The 27,550-nt window shown below is 43.8% G+C and overlaps 1 protein-coding gene and 1 long non-coding RNA gene across 2 annotated transcripts in view; one reads left to right on the top strand and one right to left on the bottom strand.

The window, feature by feature from the left end:
- LOC134478906 (disks large homolog 5-like) overlaps nucleotides 1–11,096 on the bottom strand; it is a 48,330-nt gene extending 37,234 nt beyond the window's left edge. The window contains exon 1 of the transcript XR_010054134.1: nucleotides 10,657–11,096. The gene's annotated coding sequence lies outside the window, so the exon portion shown is untranslated. The remainder of the gene's footprint in view (nucleotides 1–10,656) is intronic.
- The window catches only part of LOC102550569 (uncharacterized), a 109,028-nt gene extending 82,047 nt beyond the window's left edge, over nucleotides 1–26,981 (top strand). The window contains exons 6-9 of the long non-coding RNA XR_010054135.1: nucleotides 3,246–3,357; nucleotides 19,304–19,384; nucleotides 21,126–21,276; nucleotides 21,912–26,981. This is a non-coding gene — a long non-coding RNA (uncharacterized LOC102550569). The remainder of the gene's footprint in view (nucleotides 1–3,245; nucleotides 3,358–19,303; nucleotides 19,385–21,125; nucleotides 21,277–21,911) is intronic.
- Nucleotides 26,982–27,550: the final 569 nt, after the last annotated feature.

Below are 27,550 nucleotides of genomic sequence, written 5' to 3' on the forward strand. Positions count from 1 at the left end.
TAGGCCTTTCACTGGGCATGTGCTACTTCTCTAAATTTAATCCCATTCTTCTAGTTTTGAAACCCAACCGGTGATTATCTCTTTAGAAGTATGCACTGATTTGGTCCATATCTCTTCCCTACCATGTCTATTCTGAATCTCCTGCTTCAGCTTTCCTCACCCTATGTTCCTCTGTAAGCCTGGAGTTCTGCCCACATACTTTCTGCAGCAGATCTTGGCCATCAGATCATTATTACGTACAATTGGCAGTGAGACAACACCTAAGAGATCTCTCAGATGTGTTGAGCTGGTGAGAAGGACAAACATCTACAAAATAGCAAACTTTATGATGGACCATAGAAATGACAAGACAGTAATCCTGCCAGCACTTAGCTCTCTGCCAGTAAAGAACTAACAATTGATAGTGGACACACCTTAGTGCAAAGGGAGGTCACCTCAGCATTTCGCCCTTTACAACAAAAAATACCTTTATCTTTACCACTGATCAGCTAGATAAAGTAAGAAAATTTATGGGATGCATCAGGTAAGAATGACTGTCACAATATTCAGTCCATTTGTATTTGGCAAAATTGGAGAAGGTACTTCATGAACTAGATTATATAATTTTTAAATTTTGTACCTGAATCATTTTCTCTCACTTTTTAAGCTTTTTTATTCTCTATTTATCATAGCTTGCACTTATTAGCTATAATAACTCTCCTGAAATGGAAATCACTTTTGTTAATTTTAAATAATTTAAGGGTTTATGTCCTTCATCTTCATAATTTTACACCTCTTTTGTGGACATATTGCCATTTTTTTCTTTTTCTTTTTTCAACTTCCACAAGTAGATTATTTTTTCTCTGATATGGAGAAGGATGCAAGGGTGGACTTCAGATATGAGGGGATGGTGGATATCAACGAAGTTGAGCTGCATGATGTGAAATTCGCAGGGAAAAAAAAGAAGTTTTAAAAAACTAAAATAAGCACAGTGGGGATGAAGAAATGAATGCTTAGCATGGAGAGGTTTGGCAGTGGACTCAGCATTTGTGGGGTGGGCTGGGTTTGGGTGGGGTTCTGGAGTAGTCAGAATGTTGTCTGTTCTGGTCCTTCCAGGGAAACTCCTCCCTCTTCTCTCATCCCTCCTCTGCCTCCACCACCACCTCTAACTGCCATAACTGCCTGCTACTACAGCAGCAGCTTCTGGGCATCTGCCTTTCTGCTCAAGCAGAAGTGCTCGGGGGTGATACAAGATTTGAAAAGTCCCGGGCTGCAGTCAGGCCATGCACACTCTTGTTGTCATTCCCGTCGGGGCTCAGGATTTATGGTGCCCGAGCGGTTGTGGCGGGCATTTTGATGCTGCAGTGGGTTGTCTGTCGAGCCCCTCATTCTGGACCTCCCATGTCCCCCCTGGTCCTGTCAGGTTCCTAGTTGTCACATTCCTGTGTGATGGTGACCTCGTTTTCTTTTCTGTGTCTCATGACAAGAAAAGTTTAAGAGTAAACTATCTAATCATCTCCATCTGAGACCTGAGAAGGAGAAATGTTGCCTGAAGAAACAGGAAATTCAGAGAAAATAGCTTCCAATTCTAAAGAAATGACAGAAATTGTTGGCTACCATGACAGACAGTCAGCAAATATTCTTGTGTCATTGTGGCATCCCTTGTGAATAGAATGGGCCAGTGGCTCTGACAACAATCCTTTGAAGTAGGTCCTTTGAAGGACTATCCTCTTTTTCCCTCCCAAGCCTGGGACAATAGACTTCCCCATGATCCCCTTCTCCACAGTCTGGACAGCTTTCTGGCAGCAGTAGAGGTAAGTGGGTAGTATTTCACCCCATGGCCACTTTGCCACATTGAACGATACTCCAGTTAGGGTTCTTTAGTGCCCATCATTTTCTTCAGAATAGACTGGGGACACTGCTAGGAGTTGAGGTCTCTCCCACTGTGAAATGCCTTTGACTACTAGGACATCTGAAATGGCAGATTCTTCAGATCTCTAAAGTATGTCTCTATGTGATTGTCCCAGGAAGTAGTTGCAAACACGGGATTGAAAATTGCACCTTGTGTGTGGAGGTGGTGGTGGTGGGTTTTTGTTTTGTTTTGTTTCTTAGTTTGGCCCCTTTTTCAAAACCCAGAGGCTGATAAGAACATACACCAATATCTGGGTCTTTTATATTATTCCTATAGACTTTGTGTCTGTTCTCATGACATCAACAGGCTGGGTTTCTGTTTTACTATTCCCCAAAATGAACTTGAAATTGGTAAAGGTGATCCGTCCTGCAGTGTTTTACTGTCTTACTATTTAGCAGTGTCTGACTGCCCTGCTCATTTGTGCTTCCATTGGTTTTGAGATCTTTTTTTCATTCCCTGAAGCTCTGCATCAGAATTAGGATGGGATGGATTTAAACTTGTAGATGATTCTGTTAATAATCCAATAAAAATATCATTCATACTGATACATGAAAATGAGAGTTGTCCTCATTTTCTGGTTTCTTCCGTCTTTTCTTATTTTTCTTAATAGCAAGAAACTATTGCTATTAAGAAAACTATTTCTTAATAGTTCTTTGTAGCAAGTCTTCACTTCCTTAGATTTATTACAAGGTTTTTAAGCCTATTCTGAATGGGTTTTCTTTCTTGGTATGTTTGTTGATATTTATTGTTGGTATACAGGAATTTTATTGACTTTAATGTGATTTTAGTGAGTGGTCCATGAGCTGTAGGAGTTTTCTAGTGGAAACATCGTGCTGTTTATATATGGATCATATCACCTGCAAATCAGAAAATTCTGACTGCTTTCCTTCATATGGACATGCCTTTCCATCTTTCTATTTTCTGTTTTGGATAAGACTTCACATACTACTTGAATTAGATGAAAAAATTGAACACCTGTGACTTATTACTTATTTTAGGGAAATGCATTAAGATATTCCACAGTTAGGATGCTGTTGGCCTTGTATATTGCCTTTATATTGTTAAGGTATATCTTCTCCATATCCCAGATTCTCCAGGACTATTTCATGTATCACTGTGATATTTTGCCAAAGAAATTGTCTGCCTCTAGTGCAATGATCATGTGTTTCTCGTTCTTGGTTTCATGTGGTGTATTGTTTATTCATTTGTATTTGTTGAAATATTCTTGCCCCTTTGGAGTCAAGCCAGCTTGATCATGGTACCTGATACGTTTGGTATATGTCTGAATTTTATTGGCCAGGTTTTTATTGAGAAGTTTTTCACTTATGTGTTCCTTCCAATCTTTGTTTTATAGGCTGTGAAGAGACACCATGACAAAGGGAACTTATAGAAGAGACAGTTTATTGGGGCTTACAGTTTCAAGGATTCTGAGTCTATGATTATCATGCTGAGGTACATGGCAGCAGGTAGGTCACCATGTTTCTAGAGAACTAGCTGAGATCTTACATCTTCGTCTGCAAGTTGGAGACAGAGAAAGTGAGCGTTAAGTATAAATGGAATTTAATTTGGAAACCTCAAAGCCCAATCCCACTATACTCCTCCAACCAATACATATTTTATAATTGTTCCCGCACATTTCCTCTAACAAGAAACCAAACATGCATACATGTGAGTTTATGTGGACCATTATCATTCAATTCACCATATTCTACTCACAATTTTCCATACGATCTTAAATATATCATAAGAAAAAATGCATTTTGCACACCTTCAAAAATCCTTGTAGTCTTTCAAAGTCTACACAGTTCATCCAAGGAGCTTCATAAAACTCCAGGCAGTCCTTTAACTATTCCCTCTACGAAATCAAAAGGCCAATTACACACATCCAATGAGTACTGCAGAATCATATATCTTATCATTGTCAAGGGAAATTGGGAAGGTTGTGAGCTAATTCAAGGCATAATCCCAATAGTGCATACTCCAAATTCTCTACTTCTGATAGTAGACAAAGAGATTAGACCAGTTTCAATTTTTCCTTATTTATTTCTCCCCTGACCCTTTCAGTCGTTGTATTGTTTATGTTACTTACTTTCCATGAGTGTGTGTATTTTCTGTACTTTTAATTGTGTGGTACCACTTTGATTCCTTTGTGCTTAGATAGAATGCATGACATTACTTCACTTTATTATATTTCCTGAGGGTTGTTTTGCATCCCAATATGTGGTCAATTTTGGAGAAAGGTACACAGACTGATAGAAAATATATGTATAGTTCAATGTAGTTTGTTAGGTTCATTTGCCTGATGATGTACCTTAATTCTGCGCCTCCTGCTTTGTTTATTTGCATGTGATCTGTTAGGTGGTCTGAATAGACAATTTAAACAAATCACAAGCACTATTATAATTAATCTGTCATTTCATATCTATCTGATAATGTATATTTTTAAATTTGGGAAGCTTGTGTTTAATATGTGTATGTTTAGAATTGTAGTATCTTTTTGTAATTGCAGAGTATGAAATGAATTTCCTTACATCTTGTGGACAGGATGAGTTTGAAATCTATTCTGTCAGCTACATAGACAAAGTGAATAGAATTACTAGGGGCCATGGTTCTTAGTTCGGTTTCACTAGTATACCCTCTATATCTCTCATTATGGTAATCCTGTTTATGGCTTAATATATGTCTGTTTACTGGGGAGTTGAGTTTTGTGATATGTAAATATTTTTCAAACCTCTGTATTAATTTTGTCATTTTTTTTTAATTTTTGACTTTTTAATCGCCTTCTTTTGATTGACTGTCCTAGTGGTGTTAATTTATTTCCTGTGACCTCTGGTATTTTATCCTTCCCTGTAAACTATAGTATTCCTATTAGGATCCTCTATAGAGCTGGATTACTGGTTATACATAGTTTTTAATTAATTTATAATATCCCTTAATCTGCAGAGTAGCTGAGCATCTGCCTGTCTTGCATGGAATTAGGTCTAATTTCCAAACAATGACTCTGAACTCTTACTTACTATGTAGCATCTTGGCTGCTCTTTGTTCCACTTGGACAGCCCTCAGGATCAGGCTTTCCTCTGTCTTAACCCATGGCTGCTGTCCTCCTTCCTCTCTCCTCTCCATCACATCCATTCTTCCTTTCTTCTTGGCAGCTTCTTCCTTCTTCCCCCCTTATGATCCTCTCTAGGAAAGCCCTCAAAAACTCACCTCCACCATCTCACTGCTGTGCTTCCTTATAATCACAATTAACTGGGAGCAGGGTCACTTTTCTGGGGGTTAACCAGTCTTACATTCTACAAATTAGCATTAAAATACAAGCTGAATTATATCAATACACCTCAGGGTTTTCTTTCATTTTGTTTTGGTTTAATTTTTCTGTTACCTTTTTACTTTTTATTTTAATTTTGGCTATCTTTTATTAGTTGGTTATTTTATTAATTTACATTTCAAATGTTATTCCCCTTTCCAGACTCCCCTCATCAAGCCTCATCATCATATTTCTTCTCAGCATTTTCTATATAACAGCACTCCCCGAACCACACATATCCATTCCCACTTCACACATCTAGGATCTCCTTTTGGTGGGGCAACAGTCCTACCAGAATCAAGGTGCTACTACCACATTGATACCAGATAAGTCAATCCTCTTCTACACAGTACCTAGGACAATAGACCCATAGTTGTATACACATTGCCTAGTTATTTACTCCCTAGGACCAAGGAAGATTGGTGAGAGAGGGTCTGGTTAGATATTTAAAACCAATGATTGCTGCTTTCTCTTCTTTTTCTGGTTATAGGTGAAATTATGTTTGTGTGCTTATCTTTTTTGTAATTATTGTGAGATGATTAATTGCTTGTTTTTTCTTGGATAAAGTTTAGTTCATTGCCTTGGAGATTTCCTATTATCCTCTGGTGTGCTTTATTAGAGAAAAATATAGTTTAAATATGATTTTGTCATGTAATATCCTGGTTTCTCCATTTATGGAGATTGGGAATTACTCAGTATATAGGAGCTTGGGTCTACATTACATCGGCCCAAGATTTTCTGGCTTTACAGTCTCTGTTGAGAAGTCTGGTGTAATTCAAATTGGTCTGAATTCATTTTGTACTGGATATTTGTACCTTACCCCTTATAATGTACTTTCTTTGATCTGTGCATTTAGTGTTTAATTTTTGTGTGAATGGAGGAATTTTTCTGGTACAATTAATTTGGCATTCTGTAGGCTTGTTGTATTTTTTGGCCTTTACTTTCTTCAGCTCACGGACGTATTCTGCAATGATTTGTTGAAGATATTTACTGAACCTATAAACTGGAAATCTGAATTCTCTTCTATACCTATTATCCTTAGGTTTGGACTTACATTGTGTCCTGAAATTCATGGATATTTTGGATTCAACAAACCGTACATGTTTATCTGAGATGGATTTTTTGTGCTTTGTGGGGTGACCTCCTTGACCCCTACGTTTCCATTTATTATCCTGCTGGATAATGAGACATGGTCAGGAATGGTGACCTCTTGCCATAAACTATATGAAAATAGTGAGGTCAATTTATGTGTGTCAAGTATCAGTAGTCTCCTGGATGGGTTTCTTTCCTGGTTGGCCATATACAACAGTTTCTAAAGCCCAGGATTAATGTTCCCTGGGATTCCTGATGATGCAATCAGACATGACAGAAAAAGACCAGAATACACATGAAAGAACTAGATTTATATAATAGAGAGAACATTAACAAGTTAGGATACAAAATATCTGATCACACTGTCATCTCCAAGAATATATTATTTAATGAAAAATTATGGTTTGGTATAGCATTGCAAGGACATGGACATTTATGCAAGATCTGTTTGTTTCCTCTAAACATGGACTTTATTACTGTATGCCTTACCTACCACACACCTTTCTTGCAAAGGTAAAAAGTGCACTTGGGTCCAGAGCATTCAAGGCAGGACTTGAAAGGAAATGAAGATAACTAAGGCAATGGAAAGTCTTAGAGTTGAAGGATTTTAAGAAAGTGTTTAGAGGGACCAAGAATACCTTTCTCTGGGAGGTCAGTGAATTAGGAAGGACAGTTGGGAGCTTTACTTGACTTCAGCATCTGAGTCCAGGAACTTCATTGGTAAAATTAATGTCTGGAATTTTGTGTTGTAACACAACACATTGACTCTGCAGCTTTTCCAAGACCCAAAGACAGAGAGATCACACCAGCTGGGAACAATCTGCAAGATATTAGGTTTTCTTAAGTCACATTAGAAGTTCTCATTTAGAGAGGAATGGATGGGTAGCACCATAATGGAAGGCTTTAGGATCTCGTATAGTGCTACTCTAGATGCCTTCAATATAGATGCAGAAAAAGAAAAACTAAATGACTTCACAGGAATTAGATCAATTCTGACCATGATTATTTCACATTGGCAGTTTATACTTGATTCGTCTTTTTAAATTTAAAACAAGAGCCTAGGGTGTAAATTCGAGGTAGCATTAGAATCACAGTATGTTTACACCACCTTTAAGGTGCCCAGCATCTAACACTCCGTGGCTAGAGATTCTACTTTTAACTGGATCACCAGAGAAAATCTACAATCAACCATGCTAGGGAGGCCCTGATCAGTGTGTATGCTCTGTCCATCTCCACAACAACCCACTTCAGCAGAAACGCCTCCATTTTACAGGTGAAGAAACCACAGCTCAGAGCAAATGATCATCAGATCCCTCAGTCTCACTGGCTGTCAGTTAGACCCACATCCTTCTCTGTGAAGGGAAGCATTGGGCCTGATGTGGGCTGTGCAAGCTGACTCTCCTGAGATGATCAATGCTCTTCTTGAACCTGGGAGAACTGAAGACAAGATGAGCACACAGACTCCTGGGATAGATCCTGCCTCTGGGTCCTAGGGTGGGACACAGTATCCCTTGCCATGTGCCTCTCCTCATCTGAGGAGTCTGTTCCCATGTGTCAGCTTCTATGGCAGTGGGTCTCAACACTCCTAGTGCTGCAACTCTGCAATACAGCTCTTCATGCTGTGGTGACCCCAACCATAAAATTATTTCATTGCTACTTCATAATTAATATTTCTCTTGTTATAAGTCATAATATAAAAGGTATCTGATGTTTAAGCTTTCTGATATGCAATCTGTGTGAGTGGTCGTGCCCCTGAGATTGAGAAACTTTGCTTTATATAATTTTTTTAAAAGAAAGCCTTCATATAAGGAGGACCTGGAGTAGTCATAAGGGCAGGACCCCCTGAATTAGTGATAAATTTTAGCAGGCCCAAGGCTGCTTGTCTTAATGACAACAGAGATTTCTGTTAAAGGTACAATCTGAAATCACTGTCCCCATGACATTTCTTACCTCAATTTTCTGCCATTACAATGTCTGTCTGCTTGGACATGTCTGTCCAGGAAGCTAGTCCCTGTAGTCTTTGATAAAGACAGAATGCTAAAGGCAGGAATGGTTTCCCTCTTTTGGCCCACAGTCACTTGTATAGAAGTAAGTTCAAATCCCCCGTGGGTAAATGTGTGTCTCTCACATAGGGTATGAGACTTGTAATGTCATCTGCTTGAGTGACAAAAACCATAACAGCAAAAGTTTCCAGTAGATGCTGTATAACATGAGCAGTCCGTTCTCCAGGCAATGGCAGAACCCATACAAATTTTGAAAAAGTATCTAAGCTTACAGGTATATATGAAAGGCGACCATCCTCAGAAATATGGGTTACAGCCATCTGCCATGATTTATTAGGTTTCGTTCCTCTGGGATTAATGTCAGATGGAATATATTTTATATGTAAAGGCTTACAAATAGTATGATTAGCAATAATTTGTTTGGCATGTAAATATCCTGCATTGGCATGATTATGACTATGTTCTTTTTCTGGGGTAGCAAATGCCACTAATTGATCTACCGTGTGATTGCCAAATGTTAAAGGTCCTAGCAATCTTGAATGTGATCTATTATGTGTAATAAATATTCTAGAGTTTTGTAATAACAATAGTATTTTAATATGTGAAAACAACATTTAATATAGGCTTAGATGTAGAAACAGGAGTCGCAATGTTCTGTAACATTCTTATCACATAAGCTGAATCAGCTATAATGTTTACATCATGAGTAAAATCCTGCAATACATTAATTACTGATAATAATTCATTTTGTTGTACTGACCCAAAAGAAGATTCTTGTACCCAAAATTTATCTTTGGTCCAATAAGCCATCGGTAACATAGTAACAGCAGATGGTAATGCATCAACAGAAATTAGTGTATTTATCTCAATTTTTTTGTTTTCTAAAGCAATTCCACAATTTACTATGGGGAAAATGAAATTCAATATTTCCAGTGTAAGAAATTATGGATAATTGAAAAACTTCAGACATCTGCTTTAAATATTCCACTTTATCTTTGCTTAATGGGAAAACAATAGCAGCACAATCATATCCCCACAGTGTAACAGATCTTTGTATGCCTTGCTGAATAACTAAAGAAATTTGTTCCTCAGAAGTTGTTAATGTTTTGTTAAAATTACATTTAATATATATCCATTCTAAAGGCAACTCATCTTGAGCTAAAGTGCCTGTAGGATATTCAAAAGCATTTAAAATATATAATTTAATAACGCTATCTGAATCAATATGTGCCAAAAATGCATCTTTCCATTTTCAGAAAAGATATCCTTGCATGCCTTCATATAAGCATTAATATCTCCAGTCTCCTTTACAGGTAATCATGCTCTCTTATAGTCTTCATTAGAATTTTCAAAGCAAGCATTTTCAGCATTTTCAGTCCTCTAGCTTCCCCTCCTACCACTGTTCTTTCCAATGTTAATTTTAGTACAGATAAAAATACATGGTTCATATAAAGTTACTGCCTTTTTCAACCAACCAGTATCATCCTTTGTAATAAGTCGGTTGGACCACACCTTGAACCGATGCTGGCCTAATGATAGGAAAAGACAAAGTAGGTGAATTCATCATCATCATCCTCTGAATCTAATCGGTAACATGTCATCCTCGGGAAATGATGTAGAAAAAAAACTGTTTCAGGCAGTGGTGCAGACGGCAAAACTTTTACTTTCGCTTTCGTCTTATCAAAGCTGTAGCTTCTTGTTCTATATTCACTATCACCATGTCTTCATTCATGGCCTTGAACACAGTAAAAAATAACACCCCAAATAGACCAGGAATTGGAATCTTTTTACCCTGCCAGATAGTCTTTTCCACGTTAGCTTTCACTTTGACCCAGATACCAGAATCTCTGGAACCCTCATGAGGGAACTAAGGAGTATACTCTCTTGCTGTCTTTAAATACATTTCTAAACCAGACTGAGAAACATGAATTCCTTGCACTTTTAAAGATGTTTAAGCACAGCGAGATGAAGAAAAGATTTATCTTGTCTCATTTCCCTGTAAAAAAAATATACTTACCTTATCTGACTGTCCTGACTTATTTTCAGGGACCCCGTTCCGGCACCAAAGGTCAATGTCTAGTGCGTTGGGAGCCCTGGGTATGGTCGCACACCACCAGGACATGGGGGATGCAGAGCAAAGGCAGAAGTGACTACATGCAGCTGCGAGCTTTATTAATTCTTATATAGATATGAATATGCATTACTTCAATTTCCATTTGGCAAGATACCATAAGACCCTTATTCCCACGAAACCAGGAACAACTGAAGCAGGACTAAACAAAGAAATATGACTAAACAAAGGCTTCTTCTCAAAATATTCATAAAACAAATCACCCCGCTTCTTATTATCAAAATATACTCACCATAATGAAGAGAGCATGAGAACGGCTTCCACAGAAACAGGACACAGCAGAACACGGTTTAAGGCCAAGTGAGAAAAACATTTTCTTCTCAAGGGTGGCGTTCCAGCCCCTACTTGCTCCTCTCACTAGTCCTTGCTTGATCCTGCCTGGGAGCTGCATCTCTATGTCTTAACATAATGTCCCCCAGAGAAGACTAGAAATAACCACAGCAGTGTTATAACAACCAGTCGGGGAGGTATGGCCTCACGACTCAGGACAGACATGTCAGCTGCAATTCACCTTTTCACCATCAAGGAAGGCTTTCAGCTTATGTTAACTGCCAGCGGCTACTCTTTTCTTTTTTTCAAATAGGTTAGGGACAGTTTTACTCCATTCATAGCACAAACAGGCTTTAAACTTGGAACAACCTCCGGGATGACCAGAGCATGCCCCTGTGCTCCACCACCCAGGCTATCACTAGATAGCACTACTCTTCCTTGAGCTCAGGCACTGCAGTCCAGGACGTTGGTTGAAGACTGAGTAACTAGAAGGCAGGTAGCAGTTAACCCCTGGGTCCATTGGATAACCAGATGAGGCCTGACCCAGATGAGGTACAACGTCTCAAGATGCATCAAAGCTACATCACAAGTGCTTGTTTTTTTGTTTGTTTGTTTGTTTGTTTGTTTTTGTTTTTTTTTTTTTAGTATGGTTGTTAATTTCTAGAATTTTCTGATTTGGGAGCTCCAAATATCAGAAAGTGTAGATAAGTGAGGAGCCAGAGCGAAGCCTGAAGCATTCCTTTCTGTGTTTCCTGATGCTCAGTGGCCATGCCACTCCAGCATCCTTTGAAACGAACCAGTACACCCCCTCGCCGCACCTACCCCCCCCCCGCCCCATCACCACCACCAATTTGGTTTTGTAAATAAAGTTTTATTGACATCGCCATACTCATCATTTATATCCTGTTCAGTGCTGCTTCTGGCTCCAGCTGCCCCGCCTAGTAGCCACAGAGCCCTTCAGGCTCGGAAAGCTGAGAGCATTGACCATTTGCTTTGTTTACGAAAGAGGTGACTGACCCCTGTGCTCCAGGTGGCCTTTCTGTGACCCTCAACCCATAGGTCTCTGTGCCATCCTCTCCCTTTGCTGTGGTGTGCTCTTCCTGGTACATTTCGGTTAGCTCTTGACATGTCCAGAGCATTGGAATTGCAAATTGAACTTGGATGGCTCTGGGAAAGAACCTGATAGCAGGGTGTGGGACACTCCCTACGGGGACCTTGCCCAGGGGAATAAGCTTACATTTCCAGCCCGCTCCATGGACAGTGAACCTTTGTGGGACAAGGTACTTCTTGACACCACTTGACCTCTCTGCAGTACACCCAATCCCTGTTTGGCTCAGATGTCCCCCAGAGAAGTTGTGTAAGTGAGTGTCCCCAGTAGAGGTAGCACTCTGTATCGTAACATTGCCATGGCATCCAGGAAAGTCAAAAACAGTTGGAAGAAGATGTCTGCGTCCATGGGGAGAAGGATGGACTAGACACTCCTACAGGGGGTGTGCCGAGAAGCACTTCCTTGGCTGTTTCACAGCCATGTAGGCTGCATGCCATGCTGTGTACCCATGCTTTGCTGAAGCCCCAGGCTTTGAGTCTCCCACAGCTGCTGTGTCCTGGGGCCAGTGTAGAATTAAGCAGACTTCAGAAGGAGAAAGGTAAAAACCCTGGTTGAGGGGTGGAGATGGCACAGTCATAACACACCTGTATATGAGGCCCCAGATTCAGAGCCGTATAGGACCTGTGACAAGCCAGCTGTGGTGACACTCATCTGCAATCTCAGTCCATAGGGGTAGAGGCAGTAGGATCAGTTGTTTAATTATCCTTGGCTACATGGCAAGTTCGAGGCAAGCCTGGGCAACTTTGTCTATGAAAATAAGACAGAACTAACCCACCCCAGGTAAGAACCTCCTCTGTCCACAGGCCATAACTGCCGGAGACTCCCTGGCCAAGTCTCTATACAGTGCCCTATTTGACTGGATTGTGCTGAGGATCAACCACATCTTCCTCAACAAGAAGGACATGGAAGATGCTGTTTCTGTGAGGTCCCAGGCCCTGAGACGGCCAAGAACAAACCCTGTCTTTGGGGAAAGCCATGGAGACTAGGAACCCACGGGATCTCTGCAAACACCAGGGCTGGCAGAGGACTCTTATCCTCTACAGCAGCAGTTCTCAATCTGTGTGTTCTCTATCAGAGCTCCTGCACACCAAGTATTTATAATACAATTCCTACCGGGAACAAAATTACACTAATGAAGCAGCAGTGCAATAATTTTATGGTTGGAATCACCACACCATGAGGAACTGCAATAGAGTCACATTAGGAAGGGTAAGAACCACTATTCTACAGGAACCCAGGCATCTTCAATTGGTGTCTGGAAGTGTGATAAGCTAGGCTGCACCCTCAGTGATGCCGGCATGTGGGCACCAAGCCCTAGGTTCAACTCCATTGCTTACTGGATATGTGCAGGCCTGGTTCCATTAAGAAGTAATAAAGGAACCCTGTGCAAAAAACAGTGGGTACAAAGCTGGTCAGAAAAACACATCCCCTCTTCTGCAATCCCTCTCAGGAGGGCTAGTCTTCCCAGGAGGCCCTGGCAATGACCACGACTTGTCTCCCTGTGCTTGCCCATTGGTGTCTTGGACATATTCAGATTTGAGGACTTTGAACAGAATAGCCTCGAACAGTTTTGCCTCAACTACACCAACAGGCAGTGGCAGTATTACTTCACCCAGCACATCTTCAAGTTGGAGCACGTGAGAGTGGGCACCTATTCCCCAGCCAAGCCCAGCCATCACCCTGCAAGTCAGCTGTGTCCTTCAGTATCAAGCAGGACGGATCCTGGGCACCAGAGGTTCCCCAGATACTAAAGCTGTGTCCTTGAACTCAGTGCCATGCTCAGTCCTTCCAGCATCCTTTGACCCTTCTGGATGCTCAGCTGCTCCCGCAGCAAGGCAGTAGTGTGCAATTCTGTCACATCATTTGTGTGTGTGTGTGTGTGTGTGTACAGGTGGTCAGGGCTTGTCCCCTGTGTTCTTTTCCTTTGCCATGTTTGCCTTTCTGTGGGCAGAACCCACAGGTGTATGGGAGGGAGCCACATGCACATTCTGCAGCCGTATTCTGGCTCATATGAGGCTCTGTCCCACTTACACACCTACCCTCCATCCTCCCCGTCCCATGTCACCCCTGGGGCTCTGTAGACCTTCCTGCTTTCTGTCTTTATATAATCGGTGACACTCCAGCCCTCAGTCAGTGGTGTCATACAGTGTTAGTTTGTCTTTGCACTGCCTGGAGGTCTGACTTAGGAGAATAGCTACCATTCTTATTCCTTTTCAAGGGTCAGAATCCCATTCCTATGTAAGGTTGAATAATATTCCAGCACATGGATGGGCCATGTTGAATTCATGCAGTCACCCATGGATTTTATATTTTGGCTTGAAAATACACGCATATAAGCCTCAAGTCACACTCAAGTGGAGAGTTGCTGGAGTCCGCCATGGCTTTCTGAACTGTCTGAGAGACCATCCTGTCCACAGTTTATAGGGCACCATCTCCTCATTGCTCCCACAGCATGAGGGGATAAGCAGGGGTTAACCTGGCTTCTCTGGCTCATACATGCTGCCACACTAGCCCTAGCATCTTTCTGGTTTGCAGCGATAGTTTAGAACCCAGGAGGATGCCAGTTTACTTGCTCAAATATAGAAAGTTTCTCATTGCCTGCTTTGAGACTGACTCTCATGCAGCCCAGGCTGGCTTTGATCTCACCATTAGTCAGGATGGCCATGAACTCCTGGTTCTCCTGCCTCAGACTTCTCTGAGTGCTGGGTGACAGGTATGCACCACTTTTAAGTCCTGCCACTGGGACAAGAGTGAGCAGAGCCAGCTCTAAAGCGCACACTTTGCTGGCATCAGTGATGGCTCACTTATGTTTCCTGTCTTCCTTGCCCATGGCTCTGCTCCTTGATGCATGCCATCCTTCCTCCCTGTGACTCGTGGGGGACACCAAGCCTGAGGATGTTAGGAAGAAGTTTACTTACTTCACTGGGCTGGAGGCTGTTAGGTTCCTGCTTCAGTAGTGAGATTCAAGCTAGAAAGTTTGTGGCATGAGAAACTAGAACAGAACTGGCATGGCAGGAACAATTGTCCCCTGGCTCTGAGAAGGCCAGGTGGGCAGGAATTCATTGTTGGGCAGGTAGTGAGCTCACGAGCAGGCTGGGCATTGATCAGTGCATGTGAACAGGTGTGCTTACATGGACGTGTGTTCCCCCAACACGGTCACCACTTATCCAAGTATCATGAACAGTCCCAGGAGCTTTTTATGTTTTAACATTGTGTGTGTTTGTGTGTCCATACATACATATACACACATGCATTCATACATGAACATGCATTCATACATGTACATGCATACACATGCATAACACATACAGGCATACATACACATACATATATACACACACAAACATGCATACACACATACACATACATACACACCTACACACATACACATACACACATACATGCACACATACACATACATACATACATGGATACACACATACATACGCACATACACACACATCATATACACCCATATAAACAGACCTATACACATATACATACAGACATATACACACATACACACATGCATGTAAGCCCATGAGTGGAAGCCAGAGGAATGCTTGACCCTTGGTTCTCTCCTTTTTACCATGTGGGTCCTGGGGATTGAGTCAAGGTCATCAGGTTTGACAGCAAGTCACTTTAACTGTAGAGCCATTTTGTTGGCTGCCAATTGCCTCTTTCCACAAATTCTATCCATGGTGGGAATGTTTATAGTTGTGATTCTCATCATTCCTTCAGCAATAGAGCAGCCATCACTTACACTGCATTAGGAGTTATAATTCATGTAGACGTCAGGAGAGCTGAAGGTGTGGATCAGGAGTAGAGCCTAGAATCCCCAGTGAGGGAATGGGGGTGTTTCAGTGGTTCTGCCCCTGCTGAGCTTGTGCAAGGCCCTCAGTTCAACCACACTGTGCTAGGAACCCCTTTCTGAATCCAAGTCAGTGAATGCCCTCCTTAACCTTCCTCACCTTGCAAGAGAAGTACCACAGTGAGGTGAGGGCATCTCATGGCACAACACCCACCTCATCAGCATAAAGCCCACTGGCATCTTCTTCCTGCTGGATGAGGAGAGCAAGTGAGTGTCCTTGCCCCATCTGCACTGTCACATGCCAGTGTGGGGACAAGTCAGGTTCCCTGAGCTGCTCAGGTTCCCACATTCATCTTCTGAGTCCCTGGGCATCACTTCTGCTCAGCACAGGCAGCTCACCATGCCAAGAGCAGGGCTAGGGCTGTGCAGAGCCAGCAGTGTGTACCCCAGGAGGAAGGGAGGGAGGCATCTCAGTCACCCAGGTGCCCTTGCAGAAATAAGATGGCTTTGACTTTGTTGTTACAACTGTAATGACAAATCATTCCCTCCCTTGGTCCTGGAGACTGTCAGAGACTTAGTGTCCCACTCCATGACAGGCTCCTCTAGAAACAAAAGGAGAGACCTGAGGAGCTTCCCTGTCCCTGGTGCTTCCCCTGTGCTGAGGCAGGAGGCTGCTCACCATGCATAGGGCAAGAAGTAGAGAGGCAGGTGAAGCTTCTGCCTGATGTGGCCAAAGCCCTAGGCTCCATCCCAGCACCAAATAATGTACCTGTTCTTCTAGCACCTGGGAGATGGAGACAGGAGGATAGGGAGTTCAAGGTCATTCTTGGGTACATGTGACATCAAGGCCAGCCTGGGCTACATAAAAACCTGTGTTAAAAACAAAAGTCAAGAGCAGGTGTAGAGTCTGAGAGTCTCCTGCAGCTTTTTATCCTCAGAATCCTGACTCCTCCCACAAGGCACAACCCTGTATGTACATCAGGCCAAATCTCCACCCAGTGAGGCAGAGCTCAGACAGGAGAAAAGGAGACAGCTCTTGACCAGCAGTTGCACGAGCCAGGCTCTGTCTGAGGAAAACAGCAAGGAGGATCTGTGGCTGCCACTACAGGCAGTGTGACAGGGCAGTCATTTGTCAGGCTGGGTGCATTTGTAAGGTGTGGTGTGTTGTGGGTGGCAGGTATGCACTGAACATGCAGAAGCTGAGAAACTTCTTTGTTGACTTGTTTCCTCCAGTCGTGTGCTTCCTGGGACTCAGGTCATCGAGCTTGGCCACAAGTACCTCACCTGCTCAGCTGTCTCCCTGGCTCTGACTTGAATCCTGAAAGAGTCATGCTAACATTACTTGTCGCACGCCCAACGTCCCGCCAGCAGGAAACGCACGCACGGACACACGAATCCTTCTGCAGCAAAACGTTTTTATTGTATCTTAAAGAGAGGGGGCACGCCGGGTGCCAACATGGCGCGGCTTATATACACCCTAGTGCAGCGCATCCACACCTGATTGGTCGCTTACCCATGATCTCATAGGCACGCCCCGGAGTGGGCAAAGACCTGGCACGAAGACACTCTTGTACATGTGCACACCGTTAACTTCCTGAAAGGAAGTCGGGCTGGCTCGGCGGAGGCCAGCACCATCTTATAATGGCAAATGCTATCTCGGCTTTCCATGTGGGGCACAGTGAAAGCCAGCGCCATCTTGTGGTGGCGAATGTTATTGCGGCTCTCCACAATTACTGCAACATTTTCTTCTCTTCTTCTTTTGTTCTTGTGCCCAGACATTGAGTGCTGCAACTCCCAGACCTTCTTCCCAGCCTGAATGGTTATATCTCCATTTCCAGACAGACCTCCTCCCCCATGTAGCTGTGGATTTCCCAGGGCTGGGCATCTGCCACACATCTGGCTCTACCTATATTTACAGTGAACTCAGGACCAACAAGGTGTGCCAAAACCCAGGGAGGTGTTGCCATCCCTGGAGACAAAATAGCGAGGTACAAGGAGCCTCTTGCTTGCTCCATCTGCGTCCCTCCAGGGGCAGAACAGAACCTGGCTTCACCTGTTATACTGTGCTCACACTCCCTGTGGGGAGCAGGAGCCTGACACCACAATTCCAAGACACTCATGCAGGTACACATGGATCCAAAGCTAGAGGCTCCAGTGTGGGATGTGAGATGCTGCATGGGAGATCGATAGAAGCCAGCAAATCTGGTCAACAGTGGAGGGGAGAGCAGAGACAGTCTATTGGAGTGTATGAGGGGCCAGGATGCCCAATGATTGGTTAACCCTGCAGTCCCACATTTGCCGCAAAGATATGTCCAGTACATGGTGAGAAGCTGTCAATGGGCCAGCTTGGTAGGTCAGTCAGATTACAATGACTGCCACCAAGCCTCCCCACATGACTGAAGTGTGTGTGTGTGTGTGTGTGTGTGTGTGTGTGTGTGCACATGAGTTTACATGTTTGTATGAGAGCCCATGCCCAGCATCAGGTGTGTGTGTGTGTGTGTGTGTGTTCATGTGTGTGCGCGTGTGCGAGTTTACATGTTTGTGTGCGAGTCCATGCCCTGCATCAGCCTCCTCGCAGCACCCAAGGTGCCTTTTCAGTTTGCATTCATTGTGTACTCTAAGCTGAGTATGTCCACGTGTCCACTCCTATCTGCAGCTTCCTGTATGCCACAAGCCACCCTCACTGTTAAGTTCAAGCATCAGCGTGAGGACAAGTACTTCCTGGGTATATTAGTATTGGATCCTTCCTTCATCATCCAGCACTTTGTGGACAGAGTGAAGTAGCAGATCAAGGAAGGCACAACCCAGTGCCCACACTGTTCTCTGACCCTTTGCTGTTACTCAGCTGGAACAGCACATTCTGGGGTGCTTGGAATCATCCCAAACCTCAACATTAGCCAGTTGAGGGTTACTGAGACCCATCTGGGTCCAATCCTGTAAGCCATTTACTCCTGGGGCATCCATTGGCTCTGAGGGATGGCCAACCACTTCCCCCTCACCAGGATTTCTGGGAGAAGAACATAGACTACATGTGGCCTGACATCATGGCACTGCTAAGGGGCAGTGACAGCTCCTATGTGTGCCAGGTCATCTGCACCGACCTGGTAGCTGTGTTCTGCTGGGCAGTACTACCAGCAGCCATCAGAGCCATGGCTGTGCTGCAGGAGGCCGGGTGCCTGTGTGCAGGGAGAGCAGAGAAGGCAGCAGGTATGGACTGAGGAGCTGCCCTCTCTGGCGCCATCCCTGGGAACAAGCAACATGACAGGCTGTGCCAGCTCATGCTAAAGCTGAGCGTGGCTGCTTAGGAGGCAGAGCCAGAAAAATCATAACTTTGGGGCCAGATTGAAAAGTTAGGGAGGATCTGTTTCCAGGACTACAGAGGGCTGAGGTGCAGCCCAGCAAGAGGTGCCCTTGCCCTAATTTCCTCAGTGAAGAGCTGGGGGCAGAGTTCAGGGGTGGACGCTGCCTAGGGTTTCCCTTGTGGAGGTTGGGGGAAAGGCATTGGGGTAGAGCCCCTACCTAGAGTCCCCATAAGGGGCTGGGACCTGATTGGGTTAGGGTACATGTATAGTATGGAAAAAGTATTGAGTTCAGTTCCCAATTTCTCAAGAGAAGAACTGACTTCTCATTCCATGAGTTGTTGCTATGGGAGACCTTGTCACACAGTGTGTGCCCACTCTGTGTCCCCAGCAGGTATAAGTAGCCCTGCCACTCGAAGTCACGTGGAAGAGCTGACAAGAGGAGCCAATACCCTTCAGAGAAACTGTACCAGTGAGCGAGACTTCAATCTATTCTACCCACCAACCTTGTGAGGTGCCATTGTTCACACTGTTGTGGAACCCTATACTGTCAACCAGGGTCCTTATGACCCTGAGTGGCAGAGTGGACTCAAAAGACCCAGAACAGAAAAGTCCTTGCTTGGACCTTTCTGCACCCCAACAGACATTGGGGAGGAATGGTCAGCACAGAGGATGTTTTCAGGCCCCTGGCTTCAGGAGCAAAAGGGAACTTTGCAACTGCAGAGTAACACACTGAGAAAGAGACAGTCTCCCAGCCACTGAGGGAGGCATCACCATAAGCATGCTGGACTCTGGAGTCCTGTGTTCTGTCTCCAGGGCTAAGAATAACAGGGATACTTCTTCCCTTACCATTCTCTGGACAGCTGAGTACCTTCTGCTGAGGTTTTCCTTCACACTCATTAGAGAGGCACCTAGTGAGCCTGTGCAGTGATCCAGGGTCTACTTTTGGCTCCAGGAGGGATAAAAGTGAATATGAGCTGAGATGGAAGTGTTGGCCTGTGCTTGCCTCTGATTGGGGGAGGGAGAAGAATTGAAGGACCAAGGCTGACCTGGGCTGCAGAGGGAGACCCTGTGGACAGACAGTAAAAGGTCAGGAGTGGACATCTGTGTTGTGGCACTTGTCTCACACAAATGAACTTCTGGGTTCACTTTCCTGCACATCACTTGGCATGGGGCAGGTTAGCTCAACATGCTCCATGGCTGCCAGAGGAAGTTGCAAGTCAGGAAGGTCATGTCCCAGCAGCCTTGGAACCAGGCAGGCCCCTTGGATATGGAAACTGTCCAGGCAGTGATGGTTGTACATACCTATCTTCCTAGCTATGTTCCTCCTGAAGTAGGAGGATGGTGGCTGAGTTCATCTGGGCTGCTGAGCAGGGCCCTGAACCAAAAAGCAGAAGTTAGGAGTGCCACGTAAATGAGAGGCAGGCCTCAGACCACACAGTAGCCCATGCTTGGCCAAGGTGTGTCAGTGCTATGTGTCTGTTGGCTTCACCGAGCTTCTCCCCTGCAGCTGCACAGGGCTAGACTTCTCCTTTGAGATTCTGAGGAGCTGGATGTTAACACTTTTGAGAACATCATAGCTTTCTATGAGAGCATGAAGTAAGTAGCAGCCTTTGCACCAAGACCAGGGAGGTAGAGGCCAAAGCCACCTTCTGGGAGCTCAGAGCAGCAGCATTCCTAGGAACACAGTGCAACATTTGGCTGAGTCAGGGCATATGTAAGGCTGGTAGAAGCCCCTGCTCTGGGTTCTCTAGTCAGAAAGGCTGCACAGGAAGTAAAGGGACCCACCAACCCTGTGTCACCCATGTTGATTTTGCTCTTGTGCCTTCTTGGAGGGCAAGCGAGCAGAGGTATATATGGCATCCATCCAGGCATGAAGCATGGTGTAAAGGGCCGCAATAACATTCGCCACCACAAGATGGCGCTGGCTTCCACTGCACCCCACGTGGAAGGCCGGGATAGCTTTCGCCATTACAAGATGGTGCTGGCCTCAGCTGCGCCAGCTGACTTCCTTTCAGGAAGTTAACTGTGTGCGCATGTGCAAGAGTGCCTTCATGCCAGGTCTTTGCCGACTCTGGGGCGTGCCTAATGAGATCATGGGTAAGCGACCAATCAGGTGTGGATGCGCCGCGCTAGGGTGTATATAAGCCGTGCCATGCTGGCGCCCCGCTGCCGCCCTCTATTATTAATAAATATAAGCATTTTGGCTACAGAAGGATTCATGTGTTCCCGCGTATTCTTGCTGGCGAGAGGTCGCGCGGGACATCTGGTGCCGAAACCCGGAAGAAACGCCACACCATCGCCAGGCGCCAAGAGGGGGGTCTTCCGTCTGCGGAAGGAATCCAGAACTGTAGTGTTTAAAAGGTAAGATCCTGAGAGACAATGCTTAGCCTTGACCTGTTCCACTTCACTCCCCTGCTAGATGCGGCGGAAGTTTTTATTATCGTTTTGGCAGCCCTCGGGCTTTCTCTATTGGCCTTTGAGTTTCTAGCTACTGCCAGACGGCATCAGAGGTCGCATGGGAGCCGCCCAGCTGTAATAGCAAAGCAAAGAGCGCTAGGGGAGGGACAAGGCGGCATGTCAGAAACAGGGTGGGATAAAAAATTAAAGAGCTCAAGGAAAGATAATAAGCAGACAGTCCCCTCCAATGTGGAGGCGAGAGATTGGGGGAAAAAACGCTCCGGGAGAGAAAAAGGGAGGAGATAAAAGGAACACAGTATTTCGGGAGAAAGATTTTGTCTTTGTGCTTGTAAAAGGTGTGATTAGGCGCTGGAAGCTTCACAGAGTCATACTGATCAGACTTGATAGAGGTAGACCGCCTGAAAATTTATTCAGGAGAATCAAACAAAAGGACATCTCAACGCCCATACACAGCTTGATGGAGTTAATGTAAATGGGTTGTGAGTGGAAATATTCAGGACTGTGTTTCACTTCCATGCTATTTGTGAATGTCAGTCGTGCTGCTCAGATATCCCGTAATATATCTCAATATCTTACAGGAATTGGGTTTCAACACGTTGATGGACTAGTCCAGGAATTGAGACAATCCATCGTCCATATCAACTCCACTCGAGTGGATAGTCACCGTGAAAGTGGTGGGAAAGGGAAAATCCTACCTCTCTGCTGACACCATCTGGTTTTTTCCCTCTTTGTCTATTGTCTGTCCTTGGTGCACCAAGCTGTCCCTATATGTCATTTTATGTCTGTGGTTTTTGTTTCTTGTTGCTTAAATGTTTTATGTTTCATGTTCAAAAGAAAAAATGGTAAAAACTTTATCTGCTGGTCGTTCACATCTTGATTTGGTTTTGACTCATTTCAAAAAAGGAACAAATGAATAAAAAGCAGTTTCAATCTGGCCTTTAGAGCCCTGTACCTGCAGCCAAGAGTCTAGGTCAGCTGGAGAAACTGCCCAGGGGCTAAATGTCTGCACGAGCTGATCTTAAAGGCGCCAACAGCTCCTCAGCTTCTTTGGTACAAGAGCTGATAGCTGTTTCTCTTAGAAAAATCCCTGACTTATTATTTGACTCAACAGGTGACAAGGTGCTTCTCTTAAAATCATAGCTAAAAAGGTAAAAATGGTGCTTGGTCTAAATATTAAAGATATGTGTAGCCACTTCAATTTTGTTTCTCATTGGTTTTAAATGTATAAATATGCTCTACATGCCTTGGTTATGGACTATTGGCTTTTAAGTTATTGGATATGGTTAAAAAGGTATAATATTGGTAACAGAAAGTTGACATAAAGCTGGTAATTTGTATAGAGTCATTCTAGACAACATGTGACATGAGCCCACCTAGGGAAACAGGTCTAAATTGAGATAATATTTTTATGGAACTCTTATTCTAGAAACCAGGCTTCTAAAAGAATTTAGGACAATGTCTCTTTGTTGAGGTGCTGGAGACTACACCATCGTGCGTTCATATGTAGGAATTGGCAGTCAAACTTAGTAACATAAAGGATAGACTCGGTATCCTAGAGATTTTAGAAGCTAGTTTGTTAGAAGTTGAGTTTTTACTTTCCATAATTGTGGTTTGCCCTGAAGCTATCTGTATTTTGATGCTAATTCCACTGCCCCAAGAACAGCTGCCTAATCACTACTCAGAACTCAGGTGACCTGTGGTTGTGCTCTGGTGTTACAAGGAGAACTTAAGGATTTGATTAAGGATTGCCAGTGTTACATTGACTAACTCAAACTTATTTGTAATTAAGAAAAATCAAACAGGTAGAGATTGTTACAAGATTTACAAAGGATTGATGAGGTTTTGAAACTTGTGAGAGCATTACAGCCAGTTTGTTTATAATTTTAGAGAGCCCACAAAGTGATATCATTAGGAATAGCTAACAGCCTTATATTATGTAATTTTGTTGCTTCTTCAGTGTAAGGAGTTAGAACTTTGAATCTTTCAGTGTATACGGAAATTTTTACTACAAACCTTTGCTCTCAAAATGAGCTTTTATATTTGGGGAGTAGCTGTTACACTATTCCAGAAAAGAAGATTTAAAACTAATTTTAAGCTTCTAAGGATATGTTAATTGGCTAAGTACCTCACCTTGCCAGAGGACTTAGGTCTTTGTTATCCACATTGGAAATAAAGCTTCAGTTGTGTTAATACAAAATTGTAGGCTAGAGTCATGGAAGTATTTTAAAAAGAAACTGGTAAAACATATCTTATTCCAAACAACAGTTAATTGGTTATTACAAAATACTGATATTTGGCCTATCACTTATACAAATTTTTCAGGCAAAATTGATAATTTTACTCTTTACATGCTTTTGTATTTATTGTAAATTTGTACATACAACCCATAGGAAATGCGCTTACTATATTTATAGGTGGTTCATCTAATGAAAAGGCTACATATATGATTGGATCACTTGCTTATTCTCTTGAGTTTCTGTTGCTTCAACACAGATTATTAAATTCCATGGTTTAGCCACTGTTTTTAAATCAAGCTTTCAATTCACATACTGATAGCCAATGTGTGGCTTGTGGTTTACAATTGATTTCAATTACTTAATGCTTTACTAGAGATAGGTTTTCTATATAAAATCAATGAGTGATTTCAGTGTGAATGTCTGACAACTCACTGTCCTTTCAGTGCTCTGGCTCAGACAACTAAATTAAACCTTAGACTCATACCTAACTTTGAAAATGGTAATAGAGTTGATATGAAAAGAAGAAGACTCCATTTGCTTACTTTAAATTCTCAGCCTCGCCCTGCCAGCTCAGGGATTTCTAGTAAGACTGAAATTGGACAATATTTACAGGATTTGACATTTCTAATTAATGCTTAGGTTTAGATAAATAAAGCTGGTGAGGGGCTGGAGAGATGGCTTAGTGGTTAAGAACACTAAGTACTGTTCCTTAATAGACCATTTAAGAACTCAAACTGGATTGCCTAGATTCCTTAATAAGGGAGGACAATGATCCAGACAGATTATAGGCCTTACATAGGAACAATTAGTCAAAAAATCTCATTCTTTATATATCCAAAACAATAATGCTAGAAACAATAATTTGGTATACAAGTCAATTTATAAATACAAGTGCTCAGTGTCCTCAATTTAATCCTCGAGGACTTATCTTAATAAATAATATCTTTACTATATCTTAATAAATAAAAAGGGGGAGTTATCCCTTATGCTAAATAATGCTCCTTTTATTTCAATTTTAAAATTTGGATGCCAAAGTTTATGGCACCCTACAACTAGGCATACTTCTGCCTAGGTGAAATAGAGAGATCCACGTATTGACATGATCCTGTTCAGATATTTTATATGGGGAAGAGGGAATGTTTGTGTTTTTTCTACACGATGCTACAAGAGTGTGCCAGCTGCCTGAGTGTCAGGAGAGACTTGCTGATCCTGGGAGCATGAAGATTCAGCTCTCCTGGTTCGGGTCCCTGAAGTCATTCCTCTGCCCTGAGAGGAAGATGGAAGATTCCCCCTCATCTTTTGTCATCACAGAGATTTTGCCGTTGCTGAAGTCAGTGTTACTGCTGCGTGTGTCCCGTCCCACTGTGGCCTGTTCTCTGACCCTCTGTGCACTGCTGCTTGCTTGCTGGAGAAGACTGGACTCCAGCCGTTGCTGCCCCCCTCATTTCCCTGGTGACTCTTGCTGCCTTAACTGGTGTTGTCATTTTGCAGACTGTAGCTTCACAGGAATGCCACCTGCATGAAGCTGCTGTAGACTGGGGAACTCTGTCCTGGTTGTACAGATCTCAGACATGGTTCCATTGCCTGCTGGTTGTTCCAGAGATCCTGAACTGTCCTGGAAAAGACCTTGACCCTTTTGCTGCTATTGTACCAGCCATTACTGCTACAGACATTGTGTCTGCAGTGTCTGGAGTTATCCTCCCCCAATCTATTGTTAGACAAGCACAGTGGGTGAACTTTCTGGAGTAGTTGCTAACAATTGGGAATTCTAAATTTTATTATAGGAGCGGCTTGACTACAGCCCTTGGTGGTAACAGCTGAGGTAAAACAAATGAGGTGCCCACTACTTATTGGGAGTGGCTCTGTTTGGTGCAGCCCTGTGCTGTGGATTAGTGTTCATGCTATGGTTGGTTTGCAAACTCAGATCTCAACAGAAATGTGACAAGGCCCTTATCACTCAAGCACTTGTGGCCATTGAACAAGGGGCCTCCCCTGGAATTTGGTTATCTATGCTTAGGAATTAGTCAGTATCTGAGTTCTCTTCTCTTGCACCCCATGGATCTGTGGATCCATTACACTGGGATGAGAGAGACTCAATGATGCTTTGATCAGCCCTTCCACATCACTGAGGTTTCCTCATTGCACGTGATAGGGTGATCATGATTTCCCCACTAACTCATCTTCTGGCTGGCCTCCTTTTAGAGTTCGCCCTAGGTCATTAACAGTTACTTTCACACAGCACTGTGGTATCCAGAGATGGGCAACTTTCCTCAGGCACAGTACACGGGGCCCGGTGGCGATAGGGTTACCCTTCGTTAAGGCTGTGACATAGAGGAACGACCTAAGACAGGAGCCACAACAGATGGACGTAACTACAGGGACCTAGACCAGCCTAGACAATAATTTATTGTTATTAATTAATAAAATAATAAGGGGGAAATGTAGAGGGCCGCAATAACATTCGCCACCACAAGATGGCGCTGGCCTCCACCACGCCAGCCGACTTCCTTTAAGGAAGTTAACTGTGTGCGCATGTGCAAGAGTGCCTTTGTGCCAGGTCTTTGCCCACTCCGGGGCGTGCCTAATGAGATCATGGGTAAGCGACCAATCAGGTGTGGATGCGCCACGCTAGGGTGTATATAAGCCGCGCCATGCTGGCGCCCCGCCGCCGCCCTCTATTAATAAATATAAGCATTTTGGCTACAGAAGGATTCAGACACATACACATAAACATTTTGTTAAATACTGAAGAGCAATTGAGAATCAGGGCGAGACTCAGTAGCAGAGTAACTGTGCAGGTACGTGGGGCCTTGGGCACCATGCTGGCAAATGTGTGGGCTGCAGAAGTGACTCGGTGTTGTTGTAGGGGTCCCAGCTGCCAGTGCTCTCATAAGCCAGCTCACAATTAACTATCGTTTCAGTGCCAAGCATTCTGATCTTATCTTTTAGCCTTCATGGTCACCACACTTGGGTTCACAACTCCATACGTATCTACACACTTATGCACATAGTTTAAAAAAAGTGTTTGTGCCAAAAGTGTCAAACCCTAGAAAGAACAGTCAAATGTCCCCATGTTTGAATACAAAATGGTCCCTTGGAAAGAGGCAGTTTGGCCACCTGCTGAGAAGTATCAGGTGATGAAGGGTCTCTATGTGCACCAGGGAGGTCAAGTTTGGTCTATGCTCTACAGACCCAATCAATTTCATAGAAAGCACAAAAGTTCATACAGACAAGATCCCAGCTGGCGGAACAGCTCAGGAGAAAGGTGCTTGCAGCCATACCTGATGTTCTTACATTTGCTCTGTAAGTCCCCACATGATAGGAGGAAAATTGGTTGCCTGGAGCTGTCCTCTGACCTCCACAGGCTGTGGCATGTCCTGAGGTATAAATAAAAACCACTTAAAAATAGAAGACTGTGTGTGGCGCTTGAAAGATAACACCGCGGTTCAGAGCATTCACTGACTAGAATCTGAATTCCAGCACCCAAGTGGGCTACTCACAAATGCTTGTCATTCCAGGTTTGAGGCACCCAGCACCAGCTCTAGCCTCTAGCATACCTAAGCTGTGATGTACTTACTACCCCTGCCTGAGCAGATCTCCCACTGGAGAGTGTTCTTCACCTGCCTCGCCATCCTGGGCTGCTTTTTGTCACTGCTGGCCATGGGCATGTGCTATGGCTTCACCCTTCATGCACTGGCAGTCAATGGCCAGCACTACAGCCATGCACTGAGACTAACAGCCCTGGGACTGTTCTCAGCAGTGGCCGCTTTCACACCTAGCAACTTCTGCTGGTGCTGCACTATTCAAACCCAAGTCCTGAGGCCTGGGGCAATCCCTTTCTGACTCTCAACACCCTCAACAGCTGCATAGAGCCTTTCACCTACTGTTATGTGACTCATGAGTTCAGGGAGAAAGTATTGGCTATGTTGTGTCACCAGCTGGATACCAGCAGCTCCTCTCATGCCTCCATGGAGGCTGGA

The sequence above is a fragment of the Rattus norvegicus genome, chromosome 8 (assembly GCF_036323735.1).
Source record: "Rattus norvegicus strain BN/NHsdMcwi chromosome 8, GRCr8, whole genome shotgun sequence".
NCBI lineage: Eukaryota > Metazoa > Chordata > Mammalia > Rodentia > Muridae > Rattus > Rattus norvegicus.